The 18,271-nt window shown below is 39.2% G+C and overlaps 1 pseudogene; it reads left to right on the forward strand.

Moving 5' to 3' along the window:
- The first annotated feature begins 7,914 nt into the window (after nt 1-7,914).
- On the forward strand, nt 7,915-8,660 carry LOC102246417 (annotated as a pseudogene).
- Nucleotides 8,661-18,271: the final 9,611 nt, after the last annotated feature.

Raw genomic sequence — 18,271 nt, forward strand, 5'->3', positions numbered from 1 at the left:
TGTGTACTCCTTACCCCAGGTTCTCAATGACAAATTCCCAGTAGAGAGAGTTCAGTAGTCCACCTGGGTTTAGTGCTAACCCTGGTCTAATTGACTATGGTTAGGCCACAGAAAGGACTCAGTAAAAGGCCCAAAAAAGGTGAAGTGGGTATGAGAGATGTTCTCAGAGAAGGGGAACAGGAACTGGGCATATGTACCAGATGTGTTTACTCTGACTTTCAAGGTGACAATCTTAAGGGAGATGGTCATTTAAAATTATTATAAATTCTTGAGTATTTTCTTTAGAAAGCCAGTTTAATTTCTTTATAGTCACCTTGTCTTTACAATTTGTGGAATTTTGGAAGAGTTAATGTGCAAATAATTCATAGCTGACTGTAAGAGGGTAGGATAAATTAAGTATATGGAGATGAAACCTTACAAAATCATAACAGTAGGTACAGATTCATCATTTTGTAATATTGGAAACAGGAGAATTTTAATTATCACATTCCAAATAAGAGATTTCAGAAAGGTAACCAATAAACATTCCAAATTAGTCAATATATTTTCCATACTACCAGCAATAATTACTGAAATAAGGAGAAGGAAAACTGGAATAAGAAATAGACCTAAGAGTAATGTTAACAAGAGAGTGTAATACCCAGAAAACTATGAAACGTTGCTGAGAGATAATTAAAAAAAGACTTAAATAAATAGAGAGAGATACCATGTTCATGGATAAGATGGGTACAGTAGATGCAAATTTGGAAGGCATGCACAGATGAGTGCATATCTAAGCCTGGGCCAAATGCAGTACTTCATTTCCCTTGTTAGAGTAGTTAGTCCAAAAGTTGACTGCTCAAACCAAACCGGAGCTTTCAGATACCATTTTGAAATTTTTAAAAATTAAAGCAAGAGAGATATTCCACTGGCGTTTAGGTCTTGGAACTGAAAGAATAAATCTGGGTCTTCTGGAAGTCATGTGCCCTACCATTTGGAGAAAAATCTATCTGTGATAGCAGAGAACAAAGTCCAGAGAGACAAGCAGTGATGAGACTTAAAGTCAGCAATGTCCTGGAGGCGTCAGCACCCTGGTTCCAGTCTCTGAGCTCTCCAGAGCTACTTTAATCTTTATTTTATTATTTATTTATTTCTGTGACTACTTTAGTAACCTTCCAGGAAATCCTCAAATCTTTTTAAAAATATCTTACAACATTTACTGAATATCTAGAAGATTTGAAGTATGAAAGGGATTATTCTATTTGAGGGAGATTCTCCTTTGCCGACTTTGCAGAAATATGGGCAGCCTCTGGGAGCTAAGAGTAGCCCTCAGCTGACAGTCAATGTAGACTTCAGTTCTACAACCAAAAGGACCTAAATTCTGCCAGCAATCTGAATGAGCTTGGAAGCAAATTCTTCTGAAAGAAAGGCTGCACAGCTAATACCTTGATTTCAGCTATGCCAGATCCTGAGCAAAGAACTCAGTCACATCATGCTTGGACTTCTGACCCACAGAACTATCAGCTAATACATGGGTACTGTTTTAGGCTGCTAAGTTTGCGGTAATGTATTATGCATCAATAGAAAACCAACATATTAACTTTTTGGAAAAAAGTAAACATGTTCGGTCTTTGTATTATATTTGGTCAATATTTGTATTCCAAGAGGAAGCATGTGATGGTGTATCTTGGGTCATGGATATGCTATTGGGAGTTGGAGGTCTGATCACCTTGATTAACAGTTCCAAATGCAACAACAGAGAGGTAATTATGTACAAGAAAATTGGGGCAAAATTACTAAAAGAGTAAATGTCCACAACAAACGTGTAAGGGGAGAACCTAGAGAAGAGATCCAGTGAGAAGATCATTTCAAAAGTACCATATGGGGTGAAGAGATATTGGAGTAGGATGAAGGAGATACTTACTATAAGGAAACAGATACACAGATTGATGATTCGGGAGATGCACGTAGTGATTTGCGGGTGGTGACATGGCCAGGCAGTAAAGCTGGTTTTATAGGAAGGTGTAGTAATGTATGTCGTTTTTGGTTTCCCAGCACCCAAACGTTCTTCATATTTTGGAAGAACCCCAAATAGGAATCCTACCTTCCACCATGGGAGCCAGAAGTGTATGCAAGAAGTCATGTGTCCTACCATTTGGAGAAAATCTCTCTGTGGTAGCAGAGAATAAAGCCCAGAGAGACAAGCAGTGATGAGACTTAAAGACTACCTCTCCAAGCTTCTATATACAGTAGCTAAAGCGAAGGCATGTCACCTAGGCTGGGCTCATCAGATGCTTCTATCTGGAGCTTTGGTTCTTACCGGAATGATAGATTGGGGTAGGGAATGGTTAAAGATTATTATTTTGTGGCAGAGCTGTGAGTCCAGAAGGATGAGAGTAAGTGTTTGATGGTGATGACACAGGGACAGCATCCCTAGCTGCCTGGGTCTGTGGTGGGGTTGTGGCTATGACTTGGATCTCCTTAGTTTCTGCCTATTTTCTGAGGCTGGTTCTCCAGCCCTTCCATCGATCCTATGAGCTAGTCCACATAGACTTCCAATCAATTCATTTTCTACTTAAGCCAAGAGTTTGTTCCTTTGGTTTGGAAAGATGGATGGTGATGTACAGAGGTCATAATAGAGTTGACAGTGATTGGCATTTTAGTCATGACATGTGAAAGCAAATAGCGTAACAGTCACATAGAAATGTCCGGAGTCAGCTGGATATGTGCAAGGAGTCCGTGCATGGAATCTGTGGTGGAGATGGAGTTGGTTGTTATCTGCCTAGATGTGATTAAGGCAATTAGGACAGTGGATGAGTTTGCGAGAGAGAGAGAGAGAGAGAGAGAGAGAGAGAGAGAGAGAGAGAGAGAGTATGAAGGGAGAAAAGAATACCAAGGACTAATCTTTGGGTACCCCATAGTGAAAAAATAGAAGAAAGGAATGAAAAAGAGTAATCAGTGAGGTGGGTGGAAAGACAATACAGTTCAATCATATATATTTAGCAAGGAGAGAAGTTCAAGGAGAAGTTGAAGGGTCAAGTGGGTCATGAAGTGTTCGAGAATGATAAATATGTATAATGTAGTCCATCAGTCATTTGAAGCATATAAAAATTATACATATCAAAGTAAAATATAATCTATGTGGTGCTAACACTTATTTGAATGCCTATTATATGGTGGGCCCTGTGATAAACACTCTATGTATATTATTGTATGTGAAATAGATAATATTATCTGCCTTGTGTGTATAAAGAAACTGAAACTAAGTGAAATGAAGTAATATACCTGTGTTCCCATAACCAACAAGTTTCACATCTAGGATAGAAACAGGTTTGTATTATTCCAGAGGTCATGTCCTTAATCACGCCCCTAAGTGGAGTGGCAACATGACTGTATTTGAATGGAGACCTCAAAGTGAGCTTGCCATTGATATAACACACTAATCTCTCATTCCCTTTGCTATTCATTCATTTGCACCTTGCACCATTTCACAGTTTCATGCTATTGGATCTTTGCCATTTACAAATGCAGCCAGATAGGGCTCTGTTTATGTTTGGAATCTTTGGAATAGAATGATTCTTAGTACCAGAAAGTTTATAGAACTTTTGTAAAACATGGAAACGTCTCCCCTCATACTTTGATTGTTTCAATTTAAACAAACTTGTACACGGCTTTCAACAATTTCCAGAAAATAGACCAGAAAACTGTTAAAAATCTTGTATGCAATGATTTATGTAGCTGTACATATGTCTACATATATTATCTTTAATACAACATTTTAAGTCTACAAAATAGAAAAAAAACTTTCAGAAGTCATCATTTCCCTTGCTTTTCCCCTCTCCTTCCCTTCCACTCTAGCATAATAATTAGTTTTGGACCTAATGTTAGACCTCTTGGGTCTAACATTCTTGGCTGTATAACTTACTGTTTGGCCTTAGGCAAAATATTCAACTACTTTGAGCCTCTGTTTTCTCTCTGGAGTGAAGATTATAATTGTACTTTATTGAGTTCCTGCGAGAACTTAAAGTGATATGTTGGGTAGAACTAAGAATAGTGACTGATACACAGTGAGTCCTCATTCAATGTTATCATTATTCCAGGTTGCTTCAATCTCCACTGTAGGAAAACTTGTTTGTTGATCTTGGTATGTAGTTTATTTAGAGCCTTCAAATGTCTGCACCCACCTCTCTCTCCCACCTGCTGCCTTCTCCTTTCCATCTTTCCATGTTTCCCATTTCCTCACAATAAGATTTAAAAAGTATTCTTGTGTGGCCATCCTAACTAACCTTATGAATATAACCATTTCATTCACTCAGGTGTGTTCTCAACTCCTAAGTCAATTGTTTCTCACAGCTGCATCAACTTATAGTTCCTTTGTACATCAAATTTTATGTGTATTCAAGTTATTTTTCCCACTTCTATTTTTGGTTGTTATGATGTGTTGAAAGATAGCTGGACTAATGTTGTAAGAACTTAAGTGACAATGCCTCGTCTGATACTCACTAGAGGTGTTGCTTTGGATAAATCCTTTATGCTGCCTGGGTCTCATTTTCAACTTCAGGAAAATAGGGATTGGGCTAAGAATAAAAGTTAACATTGACTGATTTCTGTAAGTCAGACACTGTTCCAACAGTTTTACAATAACCTATAAATGAAAATCTATAATTATGACCATTTTACAATGACACAACTGAGGCTCAGACTGCTAACTAGTTTGCTTTAGCTGAGCCAGATTTATTTAACATTTGAATTTGTACTTTTATATTTAGGATGATCCTAGAAAGTAATAAATTTCTTGGCATCTAGACTGATATTTTGTTTATTTTTTTAAAAACAGAATTTTTTGTATAAATCAGGGACCAAGTGCCTTGATTATCTACCCATCCACTTGAAAACTAAAAGTGTTAAGGTCTACTTTGAGGAAATGAAGCTAACCATATTTTGGGCAAGTTAACACACACACACACACACACACACACACACACACACACACAACCCTGATATAGGTGGAAGAGCATTATCAACATTTTAAAAAATATATTTTATTGATTTTTTACACAGAGGAAGGGAGAGGGATAGAGAGCCAGAAACACCGATGAGAGAGAAACATCAATCAGCTGCCTCCTGCACCCACCTCCCCCCCCCACTGGGGATGTGCCCGCAACCAAGGTACATGCCCTTGACTGGAATCGAACCTGGGACCCCCGACGCTCTATCCACTGAGCCAAACCGGTTCTGGCGCATTATCAACATTTTTGAAAGAATGCAACTCATTTTTTTAATCTTTGGTTTCAAAAAGATTTTTAAAAAAATATAAAACTTAGACTTTTGAATTCAAAATTCGTTGGGGATTTTTAGTTCTTTTTATGCGTGTAGAACTAGGTCACTGAGTAATGTTCAAATTTTTTTTTGGTTGTTAACCTTTAAGAAATTATGTTGACTTTGGGATAAAGAGTTGTATTTTTATCTTAAAAGTATGATAAAGATGGTAAATTGGTGTTTACACAGTCTAAGAAAAATAGACCATTAGAGAACCCAGAGCTGGGCTATATTCTACAATCAAGCTGGTTAATTTTCCCATAATGTCAGGAAACTAAATAAAATTTAAGAAATTTTAAGGCCTCTCCATCCTTCTTGAATGCCCCTCTCTAATAGGAATTATTCAGACCACTGAATAAGAATATGATTGCCTTCCAGTGCTAGTCAAGATTCTAGAGAATTCAAGCAAAATGTTCCCTAACCTTTAGAGCAAAATGGGTTTTCTTTAGCTTGATTTACTCTGCCCATCAACATTTCCCAGAATGTTATTCACAAAACACCATTTCTTTCAAAAAAAAATTCTGTGTTTAGATATATTTGAGTAAGTCTGGGGGAAGCAAAACTGAAAAAAAAGTTTAAATTGTACTTTTTCTTAGAGTATTTAGTATCAAAAATACATATGTTTTTGATCAATAAATATTTTTTAAACACTTTCCATGGACTAGACACTGTACTACTAGCCTTTGGGGTATAGTAGAAGCATCATTTCTGCCCTTAGGAAAGTAAGGGCTGGTATGCAGTTCTTATACTTATTTTTGGCCTTTTTTTTTTTTGCCTTTCCTCCTTCCTTCCTTTTTTTTTTAAAAAAGTTGTGTGTGTGTGTGTGTGTGTGTGTGTGTGTGTGTGTGTGTGCGTGTGTGTGTAGCATCTCTGGAGACTATTTTTCTGAGGAATGTGCTTTGGGAAATGCAGGACTATAGTTATTAATTGATTCCCTGGATATTACTTTTCTCAGTGATTTCCCTAGAAGTCCAGATGCTAGAGAACAAAGCCAGGATGAGCAAGCAATGAGGTAGATTCAACAGATGACTTTACACACCAGTCTTGTCTGAGTGCACCCAGCCATGGTGAGACCAGCACTGGGAGCATAGGGACAAGATGGGAAACAAGTACTTGAAGCAGTGAAATCTTTCAATGGTTTAATGTCAACAGAGATGCTGATGGACAATCCTTATATTTGGAAGTTTTCAAAATATGGATTACCAATTTGACTTCTAATCAGAGTGATTCTGGGGGTGCAGTATCTTTTTTCCTGCCTGGGGGTAGGGAGGTGCCACCAGGAGACTACTCTGTGCTCATAGGGTTAAAGGACTCTGGTGATCTTTTCTTTGTGAAGAAGAACCAAGGAGGCAAGGGTTTGAGATGGGGAGAGAGAGCAGTGTGGTTGGATAGGAGAAGGACATGAGTCACTAATGCAAGAGGTTGGGGAGCTGATATTACTTCCAACCTGAGGCCAACTAACTTAAATCTTATAAAACTGTAGACCTGCTGTCCATAGAACCCTGACCACTACTTTACAAAACGAGTGACTAGTTTATGGTAATAGGGTGGCATCAGGAAAGGACATGTTTTCAATGTTAGATAGACTGGATTTGAAACTAAGCTGCTTCATTTTTTATTGGGTGGCCGTGACTTATAATTATTATGCCCTCAACTATGTGCAAAAGCCCTGTGAAGAGGTTACAAAGATGGAACAACAGGAACTTTGTCCTCGAAGAGCTTATGATTTGAATGGGAGATAAGGCATGTACTTTACCCATGATAGAAGGTAAAAAATGAATGAGGATCAAAGAGTGTTATGAAGTGCCTTTTAACCCTATATTTTCCACTTAAGTTTCATTTGTTTGAAATAACAAGGGCCTTTCCAGCATCTGAATATTGTATCACTGTGAATCCAATTTCTTAAGAAAAAAACTATTTTGTTGTCAAACATATCAAAGTCACATCTATCTATCTGCACTTTGGCTGCATTTCTAGCAAGTTTTGCTTTTCTTGTTAAAATCAGTCATTAGTTAAACAGTTAATTTTAGTTCTACTAATAAATAATTTGAATAACGTATAGTGCTTTCTAACTTTCAACCTGCTTTCATATCTATTTTCTCATTTGTTCCTTCTAACAGTTAGATGTGGTAAGAAAGATGTGGCACTCCTATTGGGCAGATGAGGAAACTGAAGCACAAAGTCATTGGGTGACTTACCTAAGTTCAGCAAATGAGGTAATAAAACCAAAATTTATTGGTTCCAATTCCTGTGTTATTTCTTCCAGGCTGTGGCTTCCCAACTTTTGGGCTTCAGAATCTCAGAAAAGCTACAAATTTATTGCAAGAGTTTAGTGAATCCAAACATACATTAAAAATGAATGGTAGTCTAAAGAAATACATTCGCATGCATATATTCACTATTATTTCTCCATGCAATTAAGATACTGTTGTGAGACTCCGTGAGGCAGTGGCTGCGATGGTGAGAGGATGAACAACAAGTTCGTCGCATTGAAAGATGATGACAGTGGTGACCATGATCAGAATGAAGAAAACAGCGCACAGACAGATGGCGAGAAGGAAAAAATGGAACGGGACAAAAGTCAGAGCAGCAGCAAGAGGCTATTGTGAGACTCCGTGAGGCAGTGGCTGCGATGGCGAGAGGATGAACAACAAGTTCGAGGCATTGAAAGATGATGACAGTGATGACCATTATCAGAATGAAGAAAACAGCGCACAGACAGATGGCGAGAAGGAAAAAATGGAACGGGACAAAAGTCAGAGCAGCAGCAAGAGGAAGGCTGTTGTCCTGGGACCAGCAGAGCATCCCCTGCAGCACAACTACACTTTCTGGTACTCCAGGAGAACCCCCGGCCCACCCACCAGCTCACAGAATACCAACAGAATATCAAACAGATTGGCACCTTTGCTTCTGTGGAGCAATTCTGCAGGCTTTACAGCCACATGGTACGTCCTGGGGACCTGACAGGCCACAGGGACTTCCATCTCTTCAAAGAAGGAATAAAACCCATGTGGGAGGATGATGCAAATAAAACTGGTGGCAAGTGGTTTATTCGGCTGCGGAAGGGCTTGGTATCGAGTTGCTGGGAGAATCTCATCGTGGCCATGTTGGGGGGACAGTTCATGGTTGGGGTGGAGCTCTGTGGGGCTGAGGTCTCTGTCCGTTTTAGGAGGACATTATTTCAATACGGAGTAAGACTGCCAGCGACCAAGCAACCACAGCCCGAATCTGGGATACGCTTCGGCGAATGCTTAACCTACCTCCCAACACCATTAGGGAATACAAAACCCACACCGACGGCACTGGGCCCCGAAAGACTCCTTTTTCAAAACCTCTGGAAGCCACGGCTGAATGTGCCATGACCCTCTCCGGCTCACTGAAGCGGGCATCAGCGGAGTCTCTTGTTCTGTCGGCGTGCTACCTGGGAGATTCTTCTGTCCTGGACAAGAGGAATTGGAAGAGCATTTTATGTTTTAAGAACAGGCTGACACACAGCAGCTACGGCAACAGCTGAGATCATTTAATAAATGGTGCTAAACTAAAAAAGAAAAAGAAAAGAAAAGATGCTATTGTGATAAATATAATGTAATCTCATTTAAGAAGGTAATTAACTTATACCTTATCTGTTGTTATGCATTTTCTTCAACCATCATATGGAGTGTCTACTATTATTGTTATTATTTCTTTTAAAAAATATATTCTTATTGATTTCAAAGAGGAAGGGAGAGGGAGAGAGAGAGAGAAACATCAATAATGAGAGAGAATCATTGATCAGCTGCCTCCTGCACGCCCCACACGAAACCCAGGCATGTGCCCTGATGGGGAATTGAACTGTGACCTCCTGGTTCATAAGTCGACGCTCAACCACTGAGCCACGCTGGCCTGGCATTGTTATTATTTTTAAATTGGAAAAGGAATCCTTGCTGCCTACTCCTCCAGAAGGGAAATTATTAATTATTTTAAGTAAAATGCAAATCAATCCACTGAAAACACTACAAAGAAAGCTAGTTTGCTTCTTTTCTCTTTCTTTCTTTCTTTCTTTCTTTCTTTCTTTCTTTCTTTCTTTCTATTTTTATTTTTATTTTTAAAAAGAAACTTCCCTCTGGTTAATGCTTCGAAAGCCTGTAGTTTCTTTGTAGTCTAATGTGCTATTTTTAGTCTGCACCCCAAGGTCTGGAATTCTCATATTGACCCAGATGACCAAATTTTCTTTCTGACTAAGCTGTTGATGAGACAGGATATAGAAGTCTGCTTCTACCTTCTTTTTGCGATTGCTCTTAGGAGATATTAAGTATTTATAAATAAGTGATCCAGAAAACACACAAAAAATCACCTTATAATGTTATATCAGATTAAACAAATAACTGGTTCTGCTACTGTTACATAAAATGATAAAACATTTCCATTTAAATCCTCAATAAAAAAGTCGCAGCTTTTAATTGGGGTTTTAAAAAATATGTATTATCTGGGGCCAGAAAAAAACAAACAGTGGCAGACTACAGGGAAGAAAACCACACAGGAGAACAGTGAAGTAGGAAAGAGAATCATACCAGCCCCCTCTCTCTACTCCCCTTTGCCACATGTCCCTCAATGTGAGGACACTTTGCAGATGAAAAGAAGCACTATTAAGAATTATGCTGGTATATCCTGGACAGTATCCCCCTAGCAAACTTGGAACCATGGTCTTCTTGCTTATCACCACAGACACAAACAATTAGGAATTGGCTTCTGTAAGGTACATTTTAAAACAGTTGAAAAATTTTAGAATTCCTTTTCCACTCTCTCATACTTGAACTTTGAGCCCCTGCAATAGCAAAATGGTATGCAAGCTTAGTTGCTTTATTGTTCAGAGATGGTAAGATTAGAAATGCCTTCAAAATAGGTTAGAGTGATACCAGTATTTATCCTTGTTTGCTCTTTTATAAGTTTTAGTACTACAGATATGAGGCTGAAAGAAGGAAATCTTGCCAAACATGCTAATGAAGGAGAATAATTACAGTAAAAGGTTATTTCCATTAAAATGTGTTCTATTTTCTAAGGAAGCAAAACTTAATTTAAAATTTGTTGCAAGAATTAATATGAATATAAAGTTTCAAAGTGGTTAAGGTCTTTCCCCAGTTTTCCTTCATTAAGCTCACTGCTTCTTGTACTCCGTTTTTTGTTCCATTAATTTTATTTGTTTGTTTATTTGTTTGCGTTGCCACTTGTTGCTGGTTATTGGCTAATTTATAAAGAAAATGATGAAAATGGTTGACTATTCAGATAACAGAGATTTCCCTCTGGAAAGTGGAATATGTACCGAGACTCCTACAGAAATTACAAAAGTATCCAAAAAATAATTTATAATAATTTTGAAATAAAGAGAAAACACAATGTGCTTTCATACCCAGAAAAGAAGGCTGATGCAATCACATAAATACCCTGACATCTTTTCAGGAATTTAAGGAGGCCAGAACATTATGATTAGAACCTGTTTGATATTAAAAGAAGAGGGAAAGCAGCTGGTAAAACTGAAAGAATATACCTAGTTGGATTTTGTTTCAGGGTTTTAGATAGTTTATATTGTTTTTTTTTTATTCATGCAAAATTTTATATTTAAAAACATTGTGCTGTGCTTGAGAGAAAACAATATTCAGTTGATTTTCATGATTTATGGTGGTTATTTCTATAAAGTCACCAGGAACACTGAATTATCTGCTCCTGGGGGGAAGTTCAGGGTTAGGGTCCTATGGAAGCTCTGGTCACATTTCCAGCATTGATCAATACATAACCTTGTTTTTAATGTGTGTCTCTGTTTAAAGCCACCATTTTGATATATATATTGTTGATTCATTAACATTGAACTCATGGCCATCAGCACTGTAACCCATGCCTGAACAAAGCTTACGTAAGACATATCACAGACTTCTTGTGCTTAAGAACACTAGACAGCACTACAGCACTATGTGTGGGGACCACTTTAAACAGAGAAATCACCTGCCGGCCCGCTTCCCCCCGCCCCTCCCCAAGAAAAAGAGCACAAAAATGAGAAAACTACATCATGAAACAGACACTTGTTTACAATGAGAGCTGTCTTCTTGTTTGACCTCAGTGGGAACGTGCACTAAATTTTTCCAATCGGTGCATGCCTACAGATGACCATGAAAGCCCTGTAACTGCGGATTTGAGGGTTGCAAACAAATTGTACTGAGGAGGCAAATATGTAAATACAGAATCCATGAGTAAGGAGAATGGACTATATTATGACACGCGAACTCATTTTTTTTTGGTTGATTTTTCTTTGTTAAATGGCATTTAAATATATAAAATAAATATCAAAAATATAAATCTTTGTTTTACTATGGTTGCAAATATAAAAAAATTTCTATATGTGACACGGCACCAGAGTTAAGTTAAGGTTTTTCAAAATGCTGACACGCTGAGCTCAAAAGGTTCGCCATCACTGGACTATAACATATTCACCTTAGTGTCACCTTTCTGTCACTGGTAAGTACAATGTTGCTCAATCCGTACATGCTACATAAATGGAAATAGTGTCCCTTAATTTTTAAATCCTAATTTTATTGTCCTATGCTGTTTTATGCTCTTAAGAAGTTTGTGGTATACTAATTTTAAGGTGAACATTTAGAAGAATATGAGTGCCTGTTTAGTTAAACTCATAATCTTTGGCCCTTGGGAGTTAGAGATATTGCTCCCTTATCTCTGGCATCTAAAATTAATGACAATTCTGATGCCAATCTTCATTTCATTCCTTTGTAACATAGTTGTTAATTTTCTCTCCCCACCACCCCCAGTTGGAAGCTCTTAGGATTTTTAAAATTTTCCTTGGAATACTGAAAATTCATATGTATTTAGATTCTTTGACTTGGAACATCTATATCTTTCTTTGGTTCTGGGAAGTTTTCTGCTTTTATTTCATTTGTTATCTCTTCTCCTCTATTCTCTCTGCTATTATTTACAGAAATCCTGTTAAGTGAGTTCAAAACTTCTGAATCTAGTCAACATAACTAAGTTTCTTTTATACCTTCCCTCCCTGTCCTTTCTTACTGTGTTCTGGAAGCACGCATTGGCTTAAATTTCCAACTCCCATATTTATCTTCAGTCTTATCCATTATTCTCCTCAGTCAATGTGTTGAGTTGTTTTTTTGAAAATTGCATGTATATATTTTTTTGAGTTAACTTTTATTTATCATAAAAGGGGTAGGGTACAACCTCACTTTTTCTGCATGTGGATATCCAGTTGTTCCAGCACCATTTGTTAAAATGATTACTCTTTCTCATAGAATCATCCTGTACCCTTGTTAAAAATCAGTTGACTATAAATGCAAATGTTACTTTCTGGGCGCTCAATCCTATATCATTGATATATATGTTTATTCTTATATCAGTATCACACTTTCTTTTGTAAAAAATATATATTTTTATTTATTTCAGAGAGGAAAGGAGAGGGAGAGTGAGATAGAAACATCAATGCCGAGAGAAAATCATTGATCGGCTGCCTCCTGCACACCCCACACTGGGAATTCAGCCCACAACCCGGGCATATGCTCTGACTGGGGATTGAACTGTGACCTCCTGGTACATAGGTCAATGCTCAACCACTGAGCCACACCATCTGGGCAGTATCACACTGTCTTGATTACTATAGCTTTGTATTAAGTTTTAAAATAAATAAGACTTCTAACTTTGTGGGGTCCCCCCCAAGATGATTTGGCTTTTCTGTATCCCTTGCATTTCCTAAGGAGCTTTAGAATCAACTTGTCAGATTCTGTAAAAACTGCAGCTGGGATTTTGATAGGGATTGTATTGAATCTGTAGATCAATGTGGGGCATATGACAATGTTAACAATACCAATTCCAATACCAACTTCAAGTCCATCAACCTGAGATGTCTTTCGGTGTGTTTGGATCGTCTTTAAATGCCTTCAACAATGTTTTGCAGTTCTCAGTGTACAACTATTACACTTCTTTCGAGAATGAAATGAGGAGCTATTAGGCAATTTCAAGCAGAAGAGTGAGGTGATATGATTTATGTTTTAAAAGGATTCATGTGATTTATGTTTACTGAGCAGGTCTGGTTTGGAAGGCCAAAAGTTTCATTTTCTCCATCTTAAGTTTGAGACGCCTGACATCTCCAGTAGAAATATTGAGCAGGCAAATTGGATATAGAGTCTGGAGTCCAAGGGAGAGGTCTGAGTTGGAGATATAAATTTTGAAATTGTCAGCACATAGATGGTATTTAAAGTAATACGTTTGCATGAAAGCCCTAGAGAATGAGCAGACACGAGGAAGAGGTCCAAAGATTGAAATGTGGGGCTCCAGCATGAAGGGAAACCCACAAAGGAACCCGAGAAGGAGTATCTGAGAGGTAGAAAGATGACCAGGACAATGCGGTGTCCCAGGAGCCAAGAGAATGAAGTGTTGAAAAGAGAAGAATAGTCAACTATGGAAAATAATCCAGAACTGGTGTGTGCAGAAGGGAGAGGGGAGAGAGAACTATTTGGGGATTTGTCCCTTTGTTTCAGCTAAGAACGTTTTCTTTCTCCCCAAATCCTCTGTAAGTTCAGCCATGTGGTGATGTAAGGTGATGGGCTGGGTTGGGCGCCATGGTTGACTTGTTTTTGGTATGTGTAATCCCCCTGTCCCTCTTCTGCCTTGATTACCGAGGATCCTGGCGAGGAACATTTCCATGGGGATGTGTGCATTTGCTATGCCTGGCGTGTAGACAAGTAAATACAAATGCTGCTTTATCAATTTACAGTACAATTGCTCCATGGCCAAAAGCAGAGTTGGAAGTCTGCCTCCAACTGCCTCCAGGATAGAGGCCAAACTCTTTAGCGTGCCATATCAGTCTTCATCAGATGGCTTCATTTCTTGCCATCCTCCCACTTCTCCACCTCCTCTACCTTCCCCCACGACTCCTCCGCCCACCGCATACCCCCATGCTCCACTCACTCGGGACCTCTTGCTCTCCTCTAGGCACACCGTGCTCTTCTATGCCTCTGCCCCTTAGGCTGGCAATGCCCTTCCCTGCTTTTGTGCTCAGGAAGGCACTGCCGGTCCTTGGAAGCCCTGCGCATGTGGACTTTCCACTGTAGAGGCTTTCTGGCCCGTAGGCTGCAGGACTTAGTCCTCTGTCTGCTGCCCGCTCTCCTGTTGCATTGCCACATTGTATTGAAATTGTTTATATGTCTGACATTTCCACTGGATTTTATAGTCCTCAAAGTCAAGGAACTTACTTTTCTCAGTATCTCTTGCTCTGTCTGGCACATAGTAGGTATTTCATGATAATAACAGCGAACTTAAGAAAAAAAAACTTAACGACATGCTTGTCTCTGTGCTAAGTGCTTTTGCATGTATTTTTTTCAGTTTATCCTAAAAAAAAGATAAGGTTTCCTATTTTTCCCACGCGATAGATGAAAAAGTGAGGTTCACAGTGGTTATAAACTCGCTGAAGGTTATATAGCTTATATTTCAAATCCAGTTGATTGCAGGGCTCAAGTACTTAAATTCTGTTCTATAGCCTTACATAAAGGAGAAAAACAGGCAGGGTTATGATTCAAAGTTCTTTTTTGGATTTCTGGTCCCAAGCTCCCATATTTCATCTCTTATTCATTTTTAAACTAATGTGCTTTGCATCTTCCTTCTTTCAAAATGATTATGTGGCATTCTTTCCTTCTTCACGTGTACGACAATAGTCCGATTTGTTTATCCAGGAAACGTTAAGTAGGGATCTGTGCACTGGGCATGCCCACACAGGCGACTGGAGCCCGGCCTGAGTCTGGGCAAAGGCTCCCACAATCAGGAGTGGTGGGGTGGGAGAGGAGGGAAATCAGTGAAGAGGCAGGCCTCCCATATTGCACAATTCCTGGAGGAATCTATCTCATTGTGATCTTTCCTGAGTGGTGTACTTGGGGAAGATGGCTGAAAGAGATGGATGAGTGTGATGGTCAATTGTATGTGTCAAGGTGGCTAGGCTATACCCTACAATTATTAACCACTCCTCTGGGTGTTTCTGTGAAGGTCTTTTGTGAATCTGAGTAATATCTACAATCACTTGACTCTAAGTAAGGGGAGATTATCCTGAAAAAAATCTGGGTGGGCCTGATCCAACCAGTTGAAAGACCTTAGGAACAAACTGAGGTTTTCCTGAGGAAGAAGAAATTTCACTTCTGGACTGCAGCATCATCTCAGGCAGGAGGGTTTCCAGCCTGCCTTCCCAGCAACCTGCCCTAAGGATTTCAGACCTGCCTGGCCAGCACCTACAATTGTGTAAGCCAATTCCTTGCAATAAACCCCCCCCTCTCTCTCTTTCTCTCTCTCTCTCTCTCTCTCTCTCTCTATATATATATATATATATAATCTCTTTATCCCCTTATATATATCCTACTGGTGGTTGTGTTTTTTTTTGTTTTTTTTTGGTGAAACCTTGACTGAGACAGTGAGCAAGTAAAAAAGGGGTCTATAAGAGAAGCCACAGGGGGAAAAATAACTGAGTAAGGAAAGGGAAGAATATAATACAGTATAATAGATATGTGAAGAGGAGCCAAGGAGTGGAATTGGAGAATTGACTGTCATCCTTTAAGACTCTGCCTCGATGCTTCCTCATCCACATTGCCTTCCTCTGCCTCCTGGCCTAGGCTGTTGTTCTTATTCTGCCTCACCTGTTGTCAACGATAGGATAATTCCATGCTGGTTTGTTTGTGATTCCCCACTCTCCTTCCCCATCCCTGGTATGTGAGTTTTGAAACCTCAGGATACAATTCATCTCTTTATCTCTAGCACTTAGCTCAATGCTTGACTCATAATAGGAGCTGAGTAAACATTTATTGATGAGTGGAAGGGAGTTCACAGCCTCAGGTGCTCAGAGACGCCCAGCCCAAGCCAGACCACAGACCAAGGAGGGCTTTCCTGAGGAAGCAGCCTCTGAGGACCATCAGAAGGGAAACTGCAGCTAGTTGTCTGGGTCTCTTTCCCTCCATCCATGTCTGGTGCTTTCAGGAGCACACAGTTCGCTGGGTCCCCTTCTCTGCAAGGTGGTCTCACCAATGTAATCCTGGTGCCTCTAGGAATTGGTAGGCAGTGCTTCTTACTTGATACTGCTTCATTGGAAGACTCACTGGCCACCTTGTACACACTGGCAACTCTCACAGGGCATCTTGAGAGGCCTGTGGATATTTCCATCTTCACCAGTGACTTTCCCTGGGCTCCTTTCATTCTTCTCTTTGGTGGCACCAGAGTTTGAACCATTTCTGGAGGACACAGGTGTGCTGGATGGATGTCTTTGCAAGGTGAGATGCAAAGGCCCCTCCCTGCAGTAAAAAGAGAGCAGAGGGTCTTCTAGAGATAGAGCACCTACCCTAGGGATGCTCTGATGGGGTCCAGGGAGGGACATCTTCCTGCACATGGACTTTCCCCTCAGACAGTCTGGATGTATGATCACTTCCTGGTAATATACAAAAAGGAAGGAGAAAAGCCCTTTCTTCTTTTAGGGATCTGCATCTTTTGAACTTATTTTGTTATGTTAAAATAATATGAAGGAAGAGTGAAGGAGAGAGTAAGTAGCTCACAGGCTGAACTTTTAGGATCTTCTAACCCTCACTCTTTAAACTCACCACTGCCTTGGATGAAAAGGAGAGTAGATACTCAGTTGAAGGCAAATACCATTCCATATGAAGTTTAATATGCTCTCTTGACGTATCTTATGAAGTATGGTCTGGCAATAGTTCCAAACCCTCAAGAATGTTAAACTGAATTACTGAAAAGAACAAAAATTTGACAAAATGGTCCAAAAAAAAAAAAGAAAAGAAAAGAAGGAAAATCTGAAAGAGGACTTCCTGGGACTTTAGGTTCAGGGTTAACCGTGCCTAAATTGAAAATTAAGATGGATTGCGGGATTGTTGAAGAATATACCAGAAAATAAGTAAGTCATTTATATTTACACATATTTTCCAGTCTAAAGTCAGGACACAGTTTACAGGGACAAAGAGAAGAACATTCTCAGCTGAAGCTGCTTTGGGAAATCTCGGTCACAGAACCAGTGAAAAGTGAAGAGGGTGAGAAAAGGCAAAGGTAGACGGATAGGTAAAGGGTAGATAAGCTGTTGATCCTACCAGTCCTGTTTATCTCTTGTGATGGATGTTCATAATTGCTAAACTAATATTCATTCCTTTTTTCACATTAACTGAATCCTTATTTTGTTGTGTGTAAATATGCCTCACTCCAAAGGACATTTCCCAGCCTCCCTTTCAGCCGTGAGTAGCCACAGAACACAGTTCTGAACGATGAGATGTAAGCAGAAGTTGCTGAGAAGAGATCCTGAGAACATTCTTTGAAAGGAAGAGAATTAGCTGCCGTTTGTCTTTCCCCTCTTTTCAACGAGAGGATGGACTCAACATTTAACATGAAGAAACAGTCTTGCCACAAAGAGGCAGCATGAGAATAGGAGACACCTCAAAGGAAGAATGATGGCGTGGAAAATCAGAAAGAACCTAGGTCCTTGAGAGCATCAGAATGTTACCATACATTCTTGGACTGTCAAACGGTGGACTTGTTTTTCATGAGAAAAATAAACTCCCTCAATTGTCTGGGTTATTATTTTAATGGCTTCTATTACTTCCAGCTGACCTCCAACTTCAATAGATAGACCTCTTAATTAGAGTATTTTCTGAGCATGCCCAAAATTCTTTTAAGCAATGACTAAGAGCAAGAACTACAAGAACTAATAGGATCTCTGCTATACCAGTAAGAATGTAAATCTTCATAGGGACTCAAATTTTACTAGAGTTTTCTGGATAATCACTTGGTAAGGTGTATTTCTTCCCATAGTCAGAATTGACTCCAGGTTACAGCTTCTCTGACACTTGGAAATATTGTTTCCCCTTCAGAGTCACCAGCCACACATCCACTTTGTTAATGTATTTATTATGCATTTATTTATTTTTCAAACTTGAACAGATGCATTTTTTTTTGA

The sequence above is a fragment of the Myotis brandtii genome, unplaced genomic scaffold (genome assembly GCF_000412655.1).
Source record: "Myotis brandtii unplaced genomic scaffold, ASM41265v1 scaffold1811, whole genome shotgun sequence".
Lineage (NCBI taxonomy): Eukaryota > Metazoa > Chordata > Mammalia > Chiroptera > Vespertilionidae > Myotis > Myotis brandtii.